Source organism: Akebia trifoliata, chromosome 16 (genome assembly GCF_017979445.1).
Source record: "Akebia trifoliata isolate Shusen 1 chromosome 16, ASM1797944v1, whole genome shotgun sequence".
Taxonomy (NCBI): domain Eukaryota; kingdom Viridiplantae; phylum Streptophyta; class Magnoliopsida; order Ranunculales; family Lardizabalaceae; genus Akebia; species Akebia trifoliata.
This window is the reverse complement of record NC_141390.1, coordinates 19,846,438-19,862,933: the sequence shown is the minus strand read 5'-3', so window position 1 is coordinate 19,862,933 and position 16,496 is coordinate 19,846,438. Positions and strand designations below refer to the sequence as shown.

Genomic DNA, 16,496 nt, shown 5'->3' with positions numbered 1-16,496 from the left:
TTGTGTAACATTAGAAATATTAGGGTAAGTGTAACCCTTTTCTATTTGGGTATGAGTTTGAGCCGAGGTCTAGTAGAATATCATGCCATGGCCCGCATTTTTATATTTCTGATTAGTTCTGTCACGGACTCATGCCTTGGCCTGAGAAGAGTTAAGCCACGACCTCTTTGAACTGTGAGAACATGACCTGTTGTCTGTGTTAGATGCCACGACTGTAAATGAATAAATGTCACGGCTTCTTCAATTTGTACTTCTACCGCCTTGCATCATGTTACCAATGCTCTTAAATTGCTTAGAGACTCCCAACATGTTTCAATCAAAACATAATTAAATAGAATTAAAAAAAATTGTAAAAACTATGATAAAAGCAAACTAACATATAATATATATATATATATATATATATATATATATATACACTTGTGCATAACTTAAATGATTCAAACAAAATTCTCTTATTCTATGTAACACGTAACATTCTTGTTATTGAACAGTATGTAGCGATGTGCATGTTCTCTTTCCAATTCCCTCAAATGAAATATAACGACGCCTCTTATCGCACAATCATCGTAATTTCTAATTGGTATATTGAATCTTGTCTCAACATTATGTAGATATCTTGAACAAAATGTAAGACATTCCTCAGTCAAGTATCCTTCAGCTATGCATCCTTCAGGTTGAGATCTGTTTCACACATAAAATTTTAATCTGTACAAATACCTATATAAAAATAAACATAATTTATGAGATAATTGTTTGAAAGTAATTTGAGCTAAGATCATCATTACTTTTAATAGTACGCACCTTTCGATTGGATACATCCAACGATACTAAACAGGACCACCTAATATTACTTCTTTAGCCAAATGGATCGGTAGATGAACCATAATGTCAAAGAATGCAGGTGAAAAAATTCGTTCTAAATTACACAACGTGAGCGCAATGCGTTCCTCAAGTCGATATCACTCCTGAACATTACATACTTTACGATATAATTCATGAAAGAAATTACATAATTCAATGATAATTGTAACGATATTCTTAGGCAGTGATCGTCTAATAGCCAATGGCAACAATTGTTACATTAAGACGTGCGAGTCGTGACTCTTCAAACCAGTAATTTACGCTCCTTCATATTGACACGTCTTGTGATAGTGGAAGAATACCCATCTATAACCTTCAGACTCTTCAATAGCTTACAAAACAACTCTTTCTCATGTTTGTCCATGGAAAAGCAAGCAGTTGGCAAATAAACTTTATTCGTCGTAGACACTATATGCGGGTGAAGTGTGTCCCTCAAGCCTATTTCTACCAAGTCCAAACGAGCCTTTAAGTTATCTTTTGATTTATCTTCGAGATTCAACAAACTACCGATTATATTATCACACACATTCTTTTCAATGTGCGTCATGTCCAGATTATATCTCAATAAATTATTCTTCCAATATGGCTATTCGAACAATATGCTTAACTTCTCCCAATTATCTGGCATTATGTCATCTTGTGCTTGTCTCGATCGCTTCTTCCCAATTTGTTTCCCAAACTTAAACGCAATCCCGTTCAACAAATTTATAATGTCATTTTCAGACACAACAAATGGTGAAATTCTATCTTCCATCGTGCCATCAAATAATTTTTTTTTTCTTTTGAAACGTATAGTGTGGTTTTAAAAAACGACGATGGCCCATATAACAATGTTTTCTTCCTTTATTCAAATATCGGTTACATGTATCCTTATTGCAAGTAGGACACGCAAGTTTCCATTTTGTGCTCCAACCTGATAATATTGCATAACCAGGAAAGTCACTAATGGTCCATATCAAAGCTGCATGCATCTAAAAGGTCTCATTTTTTTATGCATCATACGTCGTTATTCCGCATTCCCACAATTTTTTCAATTTTTCCACCAGAGGCCTCATGTAAACATCTATGTCATTTTCAAGACTACTAGGACCAGGGATCAATAGGGATAAGATTATTTTTGACTGTTTCATACACATCCACGGGGGTAAATTATATGGAATAAGAATCACAGGCCATGTGCTATGAGAAATGCTCATCGTCTTGAAAGGGTTAAAATCGTTGCTAGCCAATCCAAGCCTTATATTACGACTGTCTATAGCAAATGACGGATTTTTATTGTTAAAATATTTCCATGCTAATGAGTCTGTCGAGTGCCTTAACAAACCATCCTTCGTACGACCCTCGTCATGCCATCTCATGTTAGAAGTAATTTTGGTTGACATAAACAGTCTTTGTAGCCTTGGTTTTAAAGGAAAATATCGTAATATCTTAGTCGGACTTTTGTTCTTATCCCTTGGATCATCTCCTTCCATTTTCCATCTTGAAGCATCGCATGTATCACATTCTTGTTTCTCACTGGTCTCCTTCCAATATACCATGCAATTGTTGGGGCATGCATGGATCTTAATATAGTCGAGACCTAAATCTGATATGATGTTTTTTTCTGACTAAAATTTTCTGGCAATGTCGACCCATCTAGAAGTACCTCCCTCAACAATTCAAGTAACATTGTAAATGATTTGTTGCTCCATCCACTAAGACACTTTATGTGAAATAGTTTGACAGTGAAAGATAATTTGGTATGTTTTGTACAACCAGGGTACAACTATTTATCTCTATCACGTATCAGATTGTAAAATTTTTTAGCTTCAGCATTTAACTCACTATTTATTGTGTGCATACGACTACCCATATCACAATTTGCGTTGGGGATTTTAAAAATATCATTTAAAAGATTTCCCATTTCATCTCCCATACTTTACACGTTTGATCCCACATCTGAATCTAAATTCCACTCTCTTGATGATGATGATCCAATATCTTCACCGTGGAAGAACCATCTAGTATAATTCTTATCGAATCCAAAACAGATCATATAACACATTGTTACATTTCGGACATGGACACTTCAACTTCCCATTAACAATGGCTCCATGCTTAAATACTAACTCAATGAATTCTTTTACCCCTTCAATATATTCTTGGCTAATCCTAAGACATTCAACATATTTGTACAATCAATATATAAACGGTGTAACATTCTCACATTAAACTTAATAAGCTATCAAATGTGAACATACCTCGACTTATGAATCCAACTCTTATCCCTTAGGAGTGTGTTTGTGAATCTAGCATCCATCAAAGAAACTGACACTAAAATGGAGAAACGAGAAAGAGTCACATATATTCTAACTTATATATCACAACATTCCTAAAACTTCATACTTGCCTCCAAGTAAAAGACGAGATTAGTTATCGTCCATGAAGTATTTTTAGAACTACTTAAGGTATGAATCAACCAAGTATACCAAACTCATTACTATGATTGAGTATAAGAAATTTAAAAGCCAAACATCTATACAATGTACCTATTATTGTTCATAAGATCAATGAGAATAGAAATCAACATCACATCTAATAAGGAAACTATAAAAGTACACCACGAATTAATTAAGGCAACCCATATAGCCGAATTATTTGGTCTTATATAGGTTAAAGTTTTGGAATTTGCTAATTTTGGGTGAGGATGATCTTTGTGATGAGTAGATCATCCTCCCAAAAAATCAGCCCATTCTGAAAATTTTAACCACCCTCACAGGCTTATAGGCATTGAAAAGCTAATACATTAGGAGATTAACATGAATATGAAGATGTTCATGTTTACAAAAACTTAGTGTAGACTTTCCGAGGGGGTGACTTATTAATTAGTGAACCAGATAGGAGCAAGACTTATGAATTCTATGAAGAATAAATACCAGTGATCTCGCTATATCTTGTTTTAAGGTTTATATGTTCTTGACATTAAAATTCATAAGAATCATAAGATTGGATACCATAGTTTGTAACAAACTTTACATTGATAAGGTATTTTGAATTTTTGGGATTCCAGATTGTTATTCCTTAGGAGATATTTTTATAGTTAAAGGAAATGCCTTTATGGAAATTTAGTGTCCCAATAACAAAGTAGAGAAAGAATAAGTTAATGCTGAAAGGGTTTTTCTATTTTTGCATTGACACTTTTGTTCCCCATAATCTAGTCAAGTTTAAGAAATTTTGGTGTCTTTGCTTAGTTGAGTAGTTTCATATTTTCTCGTATTTATAGTATTATAGGACTAACTAAGGGCTTATTGTTAACCAAATGCTTAATTGCTTACAAGTAGATAATCATTGTTATAAATATTGCTTCTTACATAGTTTCTTGTATTTCCACTTCAGTCTCATGACTTTTAGAAACTAAGGGACAACTCTACGTAAAATCATTATTAGAATGGGCATGCTAGGTAGGTCAACTACCATGTTTCTAACATTGCTATGGTGTTCTTGTGTTGTTTTTGAAAAGTATGATCTTAAGGATTCAACTTGAATTGATTTATAAGATACAAAAGGAGTAAACTTGGCTTACTTTAGCTGAGTTTGAATTGGGTTATTCATCAAAATATTAATTTAGTTTTTGATTGAGTTATTGTTGCATAGATATGCATATAGTTCACTATGAAGGTGACCAATCGAGTTGTTTTGTGACTCTCACATCGATTTAGTTGAGTTAAGTCACCAAATTGACTCATTGAGTTTTATAGTTGTGATTCAACACACTTTCTATTCAAGAAGATGTGATTTAACACACAGATGTATTGCTTACATTAGCATAGTTTTCTTTTTTAACTTTTGACTAAATTGTGTCCATGAACTATAGCATTGCTTAAGTTTTTTTTTTTATTTTTTTTTCATTTTAGGGGGAGGGGGACAGATTTTTACCAAATAGAATCGAAGAGAGAATATGTAGAAATCAGTTTTTTAGAAACAACTTAGGCAAACAAATGTTTGGAATCTAATGGGTGAATCTCATGCTTATTTTCCCTTCTATAGTTTACAGTCCAACATTTCAAACTGCAAACATGTAAATATCTGTAGTGTAAAAAAAATTTGGTTGCTAGTATATGGGGGCAATCAAATTGGAATTTCCAACTTAATGTGTTTTCTAATCATTTTAATCAGAATTTGTTCATTCTATTTTTAGTTCCTCCCATCAATGAGAATTTCTTATGTGAGGTTTCTTGATTTCATTTCTCGTTTTCATCTATAGAAAAACAAATAAAACAACTTTCCAACTTTTCTTATAACAACAATAGAAAACATGACTACTAATTGAGTAATAACAATAGAAACGTCCATAAATGAAATTGAAAACAAGACAACTACTAATTGAGTAACAACAATAGAAACTTCCATAAATGAAATTGAAAACAAGACAACTACTAATAACAACTATTTGAACACTCCATCAATCAATAGCAACTAAAACACGTAAAAGTGCACACACACATTTGAACAATAAGAATATAATACAACTCAGCTGCAAGCTGTGAGTCTTATACATGTATTTGCAACTCAGTTGCAAGTTGCATGTATTATTAACAAAAAAAATATATACATAGACAAAATCAGATTTGTACTTCCCTAACTTTATCAAGAAAATTATATTGCCAATAAACAACTCAATAATGTTTATACCATAACAAAACATCTAGTTACAAAAAACGAGAGAAGTAAGCTAAGGTACAAATTAATCTTACACTTTCTTATAGATTGTTCAACAGATTCAATAACTCCTACTTAGTAGATTTCAAATATTGGGATAAAAAACACCCAATTTGATGAACAAAATATCTTTAAAAACCCAAAAAAAATCACTTTGATTACAAATTCAAGGCAACCTTTTGTGTTGATGGTGTTGTAATTCATACTCGTTTTTTTAATTAAAATGGGCCAATATGATAGTTAGGATTAGTGATATATAATCCTATCATATGCCATAGCCAAGGTATATGAATTGGCATATAACCACTTTTGATGCAAGTGTGATCATATTGCTATGTGATATATGATCACATATATCACATAATTAATGTATGTGATATATGAAAGCAGAATTGTAAGCATCAGTGAATGAACTTATTAGAAAAAAAAAATTGAACACTGAGAAAAAAGAAACATTGGGAGTGAAAAAAATAAAGTAAAAATAAACATAATTCAATTATATGTACAGTTAAGGAATTAAGGATTGATATGGAAGCATAATTAATGTATCATTTAAGGTGGGACCAAAGGTGAGGAAAGAAGTGAACAATGAGAAAAGTAGGAAACCAAGAGGGCATAAGTGAACAAAAAAGAAACATTGGGAGTGAAAAGAAATGAAGCTTCCCCAATGTGTTAACATAATTCAATTATATGTACAGTTCTCAAATATATGGAAACACAACTTCTTATAAGTTGCCAAATTTATCATAAAGTTCATTCACTGATGCTTACACATACCAAAAAGAAAATAGCTATATGATTTTTTATCTAACAATTTTTTTTAATTATTTAAGGAAAGTTTACAAAATGAGCACAGGGGAGGAATAGAAGTGAAGCTTATTAGAAAAAAATTAAAATAAATAATAAATGAAGAAAGGGGGAAGGAAGCAAATAAGAACAAAACCATAAAGCAGACACAAAGAGCTATCAAATTCTTTCCGAAAAATATGGAATATATCAATATGAAAAATGAAAGTAAATAGGAGAAATGCTAGGAAAATTAATTTTTTTTTTTTTTTTTTAATTTTTCTTCCTGTAAAATAGATACATCTTTAGGTATGCATTATAGAATGAATCTAATTTACAATAGGTATGAAATCGAATGAATCTTGCAGAATCAACTCATTCATAATAGTAGGTCATTCTTTATCAAATAATTACATTTGCCACTAATTCATAATGTTAAGTTCGTTGATGATTGATTTTTTTTTCTTTCTGATAGACAAAGATAATTTTATTAGAAAAAGAGGAGAAGATAGGGAGGTAGAGAAGACCATCCCAGAAAACTTCTTCCGTAAAGGCAACCCCATGACAGTAATCCGGACTATTCAGTTGACCATCAAACATAAACAAATTAAAAGAAATATTAAAAAAAATTGAAAAATACAGCAACAAAGGGTTTGAGAAGAGGGGTGACTACTTACATGATTTAGAGAGAACAATACAACGAAAATTTTGGAGATTTGGTTCTCTCGGATCAACCAAATACTGTAAATAAAATTTTCTGAAAAAAAAATTAAATTAATTCGAATTAATGTTGTACCCTAACAATTAAAAAAAAAATTCATACAAACCAATTGATACAGAGAAAATGGGAAAAAAAAATTACCTGTTCCAACTATCGACAGATTGGGGTTTTGAAAAAAAATCCTCCTTTCTTCTTATTTTTCTTTTTCTTCTTCTTCTTCAACCTTGATAAATCATTAGAGAATGGGACATAAATATATAGTGGGAGTGGGAGAGAGTGAGGGAGGAGAAGAGGAAATGAAAAATTACTGCCAAATTGGAACCCGCGAAGAATCCATGTTGAAAACGCCTCGATTCGTCGTCTCTGTAATGGCGGAGCCTTGATTTGGGGTTTCTAATGGTGGTTCACTAAATGGCCGTTGGAAATGCCTGGGCGATTGAAGAAAATCACCTCATATTTTGCAAAGAAAAAAACCCTCGGTTCGTCCTTCTTCAGAGGCGTTTCCGTTGGAAACACCTTTAATCGATCGGCATTAGATTTGAATCTATAAAATTTCCGGCGGTTTTTGAAATATCACCTCCCATGGCTCTTGATTTCATGGCTATTACGAGAAGACGCCATTAATAATCGATCGACATTTATAGAGAAAAAAAAGTTGTGGGTTATTGAGGCGTTTTCCTATAAAACGCAAACAAATTGCTTATTTTTAAGGCTTTTTACATAAACGCCCTTATTTTTGACCTCTAATTCTTATCTTTTTTGTAGTGTGAAAGCTCATTCCTAGATCTAACAAGGAAATATTTCCTTTCCTTTTTCAGTTGGCACAGTCTTGAGAGGGGGTGATAAGTGGCATGATCCTATGACTCTAGGATCCTAATTAAGCCCCAATTTTAAGATAGTAAGGAAAATTACCATACCTTATCTCTTAGGTAATTAAATACGAAGAGATCATAGAAGATGTGTAATCCCCTCTTTGCCCACATAATTAAGGATGAGTTTAAGGGATTTTTCAATACATTCTTGGCACCCACTGGGGGTTAGCGGAGATGGTAAGGAAGCGACTGGATAGTGCCTTTGAATTTTATACACCCTTCCACGGTAAATGTGACTACTTACGGGTCGTAACATATGACTAGGTGGGAAGGTGCGTGCAGCCTCAAGGAGATTTGTGTCACCAAAAGGTAGGGATGCTCCCTGGGTTTCCATATAAAAAAAATATACAATCTTGGCAATATCTTTGATCTTAAAGATACAATTTTGCCCTCAAATAATTTTCTAGAACTCTTATCTAAGCCACATGTCATCCTCTCTCAAGAAGGCTTTAGAAGCCTTGCCTCTTGACACTCCTCCGATCCATGGGCTCTTTTGGATTTAGTTAGCTAGTAATCTCCCCTTAATCTCATTGGTAATAAAGGTGCTTATAGACAAAGAATAGTGAATTAGCATCTTGTCCCTTAATTAAGGGATAGGATTAATATTAAATTTGGAAATGTTAATACATTTTTCCAAATATATTGTTCCTTAATTAAGGTGCCCATAGACAAAGGATAGTGAATTAACATCTTGTCCCTTAATTTGGAAATGTTAAATATTTTTCCAAATATCGTTGGTTTAAAGGTTAATAATACAGGAAAAAAAAAAAAAGGACCTATGTTTGGAAATGTTAATATACTTTTCCAAATATATTATCAATTTACAAATATATTAACATTTCCCCAAATGTCAATAAAAGGTGATTATAACCTTTAATTTTAACGTTTATTTACCATATCATATTCTCAATCTTTGCAAAAGATAAAAATTGATAAAGAATTAAGGATCTAGTTCTGAATGAAGCCAAATAAGTATCATGATTTTGATGGAAAATGAAATGTAAATGATAAGATCACCCTTGTTTTGCAAGGATTGATCTTAAATTATAAAGTATTATTTATTTTTAAAAGACAACAATGTCCCTCATTTACAATGGAGTGTGGTACAATTAGGCCTATCAATGGATAGTTGAAATTCAAATCCGAATTTGGATTAGTATTCGAAAAATTGGATTCTAAGTTGGATTCAGATATTATTTCAATGTTCGAAATGTTCTAGGATATGGATTCGGATGATGATCTGGTTGCTTAATAAAATTAATATGTTTTATCATATATTACTTTTGTAAAAATTCAAAGATTTCTTCCCATTTTTCTTTTCTCATCCACTCTCAACTCCACATGACGTCTTCGGAGTTTAGGGTTTATGTGTTTGGAATTAAGGATGCCATCACGACATCCGATCGGATTCGGATTCAATTTTGGATATCTTTAATTTTTTTGAATTCAGATATACCTGCATCGGATTCGAATGGTTTCCATTTACTTAAAGAATAATTATATAAAGTGCCCAATAGTTTCCTTGAAGCTCCTACATCAAAATGGCCATTGGAATCAGTCCCTATAGACTCAATGCCGGTCCCCATTGAAAGGGAGCCATTGGTATTAATTTCAATAATACCATCGTTTTACGATTTCGAAAGAACAAATTTGAAAGTCAAGAGTACTGTTTATAGATAGAGGGCATCCCCATTTTTCAAAAATCTGAACAGTAACTTACAAATTACTGAACAAAAGCCCAAACAAAACATATTATTAACTGCTTTACTTGGAATATTGTTAGGAAATTAATTGTTGGTGTAGTTCTGTTTACAAATAAGAATTGTGGAAGTTCAAAGTAGAAGATCAAACATGTAGCACGAGGAAGATTCGAACCACTTAATTCCATGAATTAGGATGGTAAGTGACCTAGAGACCAAATTTGCTTTAGGTGATTAAAAAATATTTATTATGAAAGTTCAACTATGGTTTAATTTTTAAAAGCAAAATAAAATTTGTTTTTTTATATACTGATAAATAAACTCTGAAGGTCTGATCGATCGAAGTAAGCAAAAAACCGATCGATTGGTGAATAATGTTTTGATTTTTGAAACCTCTGAATTTTTCGCTTAAAAAAGTTTTGGATTTGATTATTTCATAAACTCTAATAGCGTATTAATAATTATCTCATATCAACTAAGGGGTAGAAAGTAGCTTAATATAAAGATATTCCTAATGTAAAATCAATATCTTAATAGATATCCTTCCTCATGTAATGAGATATGTTTACATAATACATGTATCTCATGTACCATAATATGATTTATTTTATTCTCTAACCAAAATGTCTAAATTTTAGATTCAAGTTTGAAAACATTCGTTACTTTCATATAAAATTTTATGCCAAGTTGTTAATAATTATAAAATAATTTGGGTTCAATGGACATACATTTTAACAGTAGAATCAAAGAAGAAAAAGAAGAAAACAAAACAAAAATAGGGAAATTAAATGTGGGAGAGAAAGAAGGAAAGGAAGAGACGAGGGAGCAAATTAGGCAGACATAGTTTTAAAACTCGCAAAATTGGACTCAACCTGATGCCCTCTGGGTCAAGTCAAACTTTTGAAGTAGTTCCCATTCCAACTCACTGTTCATTTTAATTCCAAAAATATTTCTAGTGACATCGAAGGTTTTTTTTTTTTCTAAGTGATGATCTCGCTGATAAAAATTGGCGAGATAGCAGGTTTTGTTTGGAAAAGTAGGGAGACGTTCACTTCTATAAATCAGCAAGATTTAGGGAGATCGTCACTTCAAATTCTGCTCCCTCCTGACCCCTTGATATTTTTTTCCAAGAAATGTAATTGTGTAACTTGTAATGTTTCCAAATGGACTCAATGGGTTGGTTCAGACGAACTCAGTGGCGAGTGAACTGGAAATTCAACTTACTTTAGATTGACATGGCCGAGTTTGAGATTGATAAAACGAATTTAAAACTTAGGAGAGAAGTAAAGAAGGTAAGGAAAAGAAAGGAGAACAGAAGAAAAGAGAACAACAGGACGATAAAAAGATAAGGAATGTAAAAATTAAAAAGGTAAAAAAAAAAAATAAGGAGAGAGAACCTGTGGTAGAAGAAAGGAAAAAAGAGCCAAAAAGAAGAGAATGAAGTAATAACAGAGTAAGGCTATCACGGTACAAAAGAGAAAATTCTCTATCACAGTACAAAAGAAAAAGAGTAAGGCTAGATTTACTGAATCTCTGTTTAGAGTACAAACTTCTATTCACTTAAAAAAAAACAAGAAAAAAAAAGTAACTCGGAATAAAAATAAAAATGAGAGACAACCACTATAAAATCCTCCAAGGAGTGATCTATAAAGCATGAACTAAGCAACTTCTTTCCCTCACCTCTCTTGTTCAATTTCACTCTCATAATCGCTTTGCATCCACTTCTTCACTAGAGAATGGGGAAAATAAGTCTCAGCAATGACGAAACTCGGCCCACAGTAGTTACTGCACCTCTTTCTTCAAACTTCAATGACAGAATCCGACCCCTTCTCGATGTCGTCGATAATCTTCGCAACAAAAAAATCATGCAAGAAGGCATAGATCTTCCCACCATTGTCGTCGTAGGCGATCAATCATCATTCAAATCAAGGGTGCTCGAATGCCTAGCTGGCATCAGTCTCTCTCGCCGCCAAAGCCTCTCCACTCGCGTCCCCCTCATAATGCGCCTGCAAAACCACCCAACAACAAAGCCAGAATTTCAGTTGGATTATGTAGGCAAGGTTGTCACCAGCGATGAAGCCAACATCTCCCAAGCTATTTACGATGCTACTGATGAATTAACAGGTGATGGTAAATCTATCTTTAACACCCCCTTGACTCTTACTGTCAAAAAGAAAAGTGTTCCTGATCTCACCATGGTTGATTTGCCAAGTATTACTCGAGTACCTGTTCAGGGCCAACCTGACGACGCATATGAGCAACTTTCTAATATTATAATGGAGTATATAAGCCCTAAAGAGTGTATAATCCTCAATGTTTTATCGTTACCACTGATTTCTCGACTTGTGAGTCGTATAAGATGTCGCGGAAAGCAGATATAACTGGTGAGAGGACACTGGCTGTTATTACTAGAGTTGATGAGGCTCCTGAAGGGCGGCTTGAGAAAATCACTGCTGAATATGTTGGTACTGGGCTTGGTTATGTCTTTGTGAGGAATCGTGGCTTTGGTGAGACCTTTGAAGACACTATGAAAGAGGAAGACAGACTGTTTAAAACTGACCCAATTCTTTCTAAGATGGATAAATCTATCCTTGGTATCCCTGTTTTGTCTAAAAAACTTGTCCAAATCCAAGCAAATAACATATCCAACTGCTTGCCTGATATTGTGAAGAAGATCGATGAGAAGTTGAGTCAGATTGCATCTGATCTGAAACGAATGCCTCAGAATTTTTCTTCTGCTGCTGATTCAATGGTGGCTTTTATGCAGATTCTGGGATCTGCAAAGGAATCTCTGAACAAAATCTTCATCAGAGGAGAATTCGATGATTACCTTGATGAAAAAGAGATGCACTGTGCTGCTCGAATGGCACAAATGCTCAATGAGTTCTCTGAAGAACTGAAGTCTAAGTCCGGTAAGAAGCTCTCCACAGAGGAATTTTTAATAGAGGAAATTAGAATTTTAGAGGAAACAAAAGGGACTGGACGTCCAAATTTTCTTCCTCGTGCAGCATTCCTCAATATCTTACAGACAAAAGTGAAGGAAGTATCGCACAAGCCAGTTGAATTCGTTAAGAAGGCTTGGAGTTACATGGAATGTGTGATTGTACGCGTGTTGTTGCTTCACTCGGAATGTTACCCTCACCTTCATTCTTCTACAATAAAAGCCGCACGTAATCTAATTTCAAAGATGAGAGATCGCTCCATTGATCGAGTGCTTGAGATTGTAGAGATGGAAAAGCTCATAGATTATACTTCTAATCCGGAATACGTGTCAACATTGAATGGTCTCATGGCACAACAGAAGGACTTCATCCAGGTCATTAATGATCCAAGCAAACCGACAAAGTTCAAATTTGAAGTGTTTGGAGAAGTCGATGTTGGTCATCTGAGAGTGGATCCCTCGGTGTTACAGGAAGCATTCGAAATCAAAATGAGACTAACTGCTTATTGGAAGATTGTTTTGAAAAGGTTAGTTGATAATTTGGGACATCATCTTCTGTTCAGTGTTCAGACCCTTGTGAACAAAGAGATGGAGAAGGAGATTGTGAACGAGATAATGCAGCCAGGCAATGGAGGGATTAAAAGCATGATGGAGGAACCACATTGTATTACTGCCAGACGTGCAAAGCTGAACAAGAGTATTAAGTTACTTAAGGAATCCAAAGAAGTTGTGTGGAAAGGATGCAAGCCCATCAACCACCCTGCAGATCCCAACCACAACCTCATCTTCCTCCCTTACCCGGCCTATCCAGAAGGCAAATTCAAGTGTGATGCATGTGGACAACAAGGTGATGGCTTCTGCTACCATTGCAGCCCTTGCAAGCTTGACATTCACATGCAATGTGCTTTCACGCCCTTTTCACTCATTCACTCGTCCCACCTTCACCCTCTCAACCTCGCCTTCTGCCCTGCCAACCAAACCAAAACCTTCTCCTGCAATATATGCCAAACACTCGAGTCAAACCACTGGCTGTATCGATGCAACATATGTCAATTTGATGCCCACCTAGGTTGTGTGACGGTCAAGCCCATTATACCAGGTATGAATCAGACTAAACCATTATAGAATTGTTGCGTTAGACACCATGGGTCTAACAAGCCCAGAATGTGTCTCAACGCAGACAAATTACTATTTATATAGTATGACTGTGTGTTATGATATGTGTAAGAAGCAATGGAGGTAGTGCATGACAGTGGCGGAGATTGTGCTGCTTTGTGTTTCTAGTTGTATTTTTTTATGTTGTTCGTCACAATGGAGCTAGTGCGTGGTGGAGATTGTGCTGTTTTGTGGTTCTGGTTTTATTTTGTTATATTGTTCGTCTTAAGTTTGTGAGCACACTAGAAGTGGTCCATGTCTTTTTCTGTTATTATAAAACTTGTTTTTTTTTCTTTCATCACTGAGTTCAATCTTCAGATGACCCATCCATCTTACTAATTCACAGCTTAACCCATTTTAGAAATGTTAAATTGTCGAAGGGTGAAAAATAATTTTTAATTAGTTTGTTGATTATTAAAAAATATCAAACAATTGGACTTAAAAACTTGTTGATTCACACATAATACTAAGTAATTTAAAAAGAAAGAAAGAGAAAACGCTCTAAAAATACATAAATTTTATTAATCAAAAAGATGTTCCCCCCTGAGACAATACAGGAAATGGCAGATATCTATCTCGAAGCATGGGAGAGAAAATAGGCCAAAATCCAACTTCATCAAAAGGACTCTAGAAGACCCTAGTTCAATCAGAAACGGCCAACCGGTCAATACCATTCACAACCTGATCGCCTATGACGGATTTTGGTCGAATTCCATCGTTTAGGCCCTCAAATTAGTATGTTTGCCATGTTAGAAAAGTTTTGTTTTTCTTATAACTTCTTTAGGAAAGTCCATTTTTAATTCCGCTTGTTGCTTTAGATTCGTCTTGATTAGTAATTTCCAAATTCGTGGTTAACACAAATATTTCCATTTTTAGTAATTTTCTTACTTCCATTATTTAAAAATCATTGCTCTAAAAAAGGACTAGCTTTCTATGTAATAGGCGATTTTTTGAGAATTAATAAACTTCATAGTTTATCTTTGTGTTGAGTTTTAAAAATTTTATTCTTCTAATGCCCTACATCATCCCCCCCCCCCCCCATATTGGAGTTACAATACTATTTATATAAAAGAATCTTATTCCTACAAAAATACGAAAAATATCCAAAATAAAAAAAATCACTAAAATTAGTAAAATTGACCTAAGGATGGAAATTGGTACTACATAACATTAGAAATAAGTGGAAACTGACGATGCATGATTCTGACTTCTATAACTAATGTTATCAACAAAACAAAATTTTACTAAAATAGAAAAGTGCCTAAAAAATATGGTAAACGTAGGAATCAAGCCTAAAAACGAAAAGTCCATAGAATTCTATGGATCTTGAAGATCTGTACGTTTCCATTCAAGAATAGATCTTCTCAAATTGTTCTAAACCCGTCCCTCATCCCGATTCATGGCCCCACTTGGGTTTGTTTCGTTGCATCATTCTCCCCTAGTTGAAAAGAACTCATCCTAGAGTTCAAGGAGTCGTTGTTTGAAGAATATGGTTCAATTGCTTTTAAGTTCAACTTGTTGTACCCAATAATTGGCTGCCAATCTAGAGACCATTTGAATATTAACTCTTCAGGATATACATCGATGAACTCATCTAATATGATTTTGACTATAGTTGAAACATGATAAAAAAATATGTATCTACTCCTAGCTTACTAAAAGCCAAACCAAGCCAAAATGCAACGAGATGATAGGTGAACTTTGCAATTGTAAGAAGATTGGAATCCTTGCTAAATTTGGACCCAAGGTTAGCATAACCTTTCTTGAACCAAGAGAGTGTGGATGAATTTGAGTATTTATTTGTAATTTGGAAAAAAAAATTATTTGAAAGAACATTCCTTAATCTTCCTCTATCGATTACCATACCATAAATTAATTCTCACTCATCGTGCACGCTGTGAAGGATATTGTTGCAAAGAGAACCATCATAAGATTAGCATTTGGATGTTAAGAAACTTGTGGTGGGGCTAAAGTCTCCTCCATATATTCATAAACAACTTCCTATTCCTCAACTTTATCATCATATTAATCATAGATAGGATTAGAATGAAAAAAAAAAAAACCTTGCGCATTATATCTTTTAGTGTAGTATCGTGTTGAACCGACCGTCTTCTTCGAGGCATCTCGACGAGAATAACAAGCTATGCAATCAACGCAAGTTCTAATACTAACTAATGCAGGGGAAAAAATATTCTTCCAATTAGTTTATTGTTTCTCAAAAGAATACCGAACAATTTGGCGTCAAAAACACGTTCTTTCACACAAAATACCAATTAATTGGAAAAGAAAGAAAACTCTTTAAAAAAAACATAAATTTTATTATTCCAACATTGCTCCTCCTTAATGGAGTTACAATACTATTTATATAAAAGTGTATTATTCCTAGAAAACATGAAAATAGTCTTAATAGGGAAAAAAAATATACTAAAAATGACCTAAGCATTGAAATAGATACTACTTAACCTTAGAAATAAGTTGGAATCGACGGTTCATAATTTTGACATCTATAACTAAAGTAATTAACAAAACAAAACATTTTTAAAATAGCAAAAACGTCTAAAAAATCGGCTGAACAAAGGAATCAGGCATAGAAACGTAAAGTCCATAGATATGGATTTTGAAGATCTTGACATTTTAATTCAAGAATAAGTCCTATCGAATTATTCTGAATTCATCACTTGTTTGGATCCATGTCTTTACTTGGGTTTGTTGAACTGCATCATAAATGGTATTACTAAATCTACAAAGAGTATGCATGA

At 33.7% G+C, this 16,496-nt stretch overlaps 1 long non-coding RNA gene and 1 pseudogene across 10 annotated transcripts in view; one reads left to right on the top strand and one right to left on the bottom strand.

Moving 5' to 3' along the window:
* The window catches only part of LOC147382760 (uncharacterized), a 61,492-nt gene extending 53,623 nt beyond the window's left edge, over positions 1–7,869 (bottom strand). For 3 of the 10 annotated variants that reach the window (XR_015173277.1, XR_015173279.1, XR_015173281.1), the window contains exons 1-3: positions 7,378–7,869; positions 7,211–7,292; positions 7,026–7,105 (exon numbers count right to left, since the gene is read on the bottom strand). This is a non-coding gene — a long non-coding RNA (uncharacterized LOC147382760). Of the gene's footprint in view, positions 1–3,104; positions 3,178–7,025; positions 7,106–7,210; positions 7,293–7,377 lie in introns of all 10 variants that reach the window. The other 7 variants (XR_015173278.1, XR_015173280.1, XR_015173283.1 and 4 more) reach the window with 5 other exon arrangements.
* Positions 7,870–11,249: 3,380 nt separating this feature from the next.
* Positions 11,250–14,077, top strand: LOC147382759 (dynamin-related protein 4C pseudogene; annotated as a pseudogene).
* Positions 14,078–16,496: the final 2,419 nt, after the last annotated feature.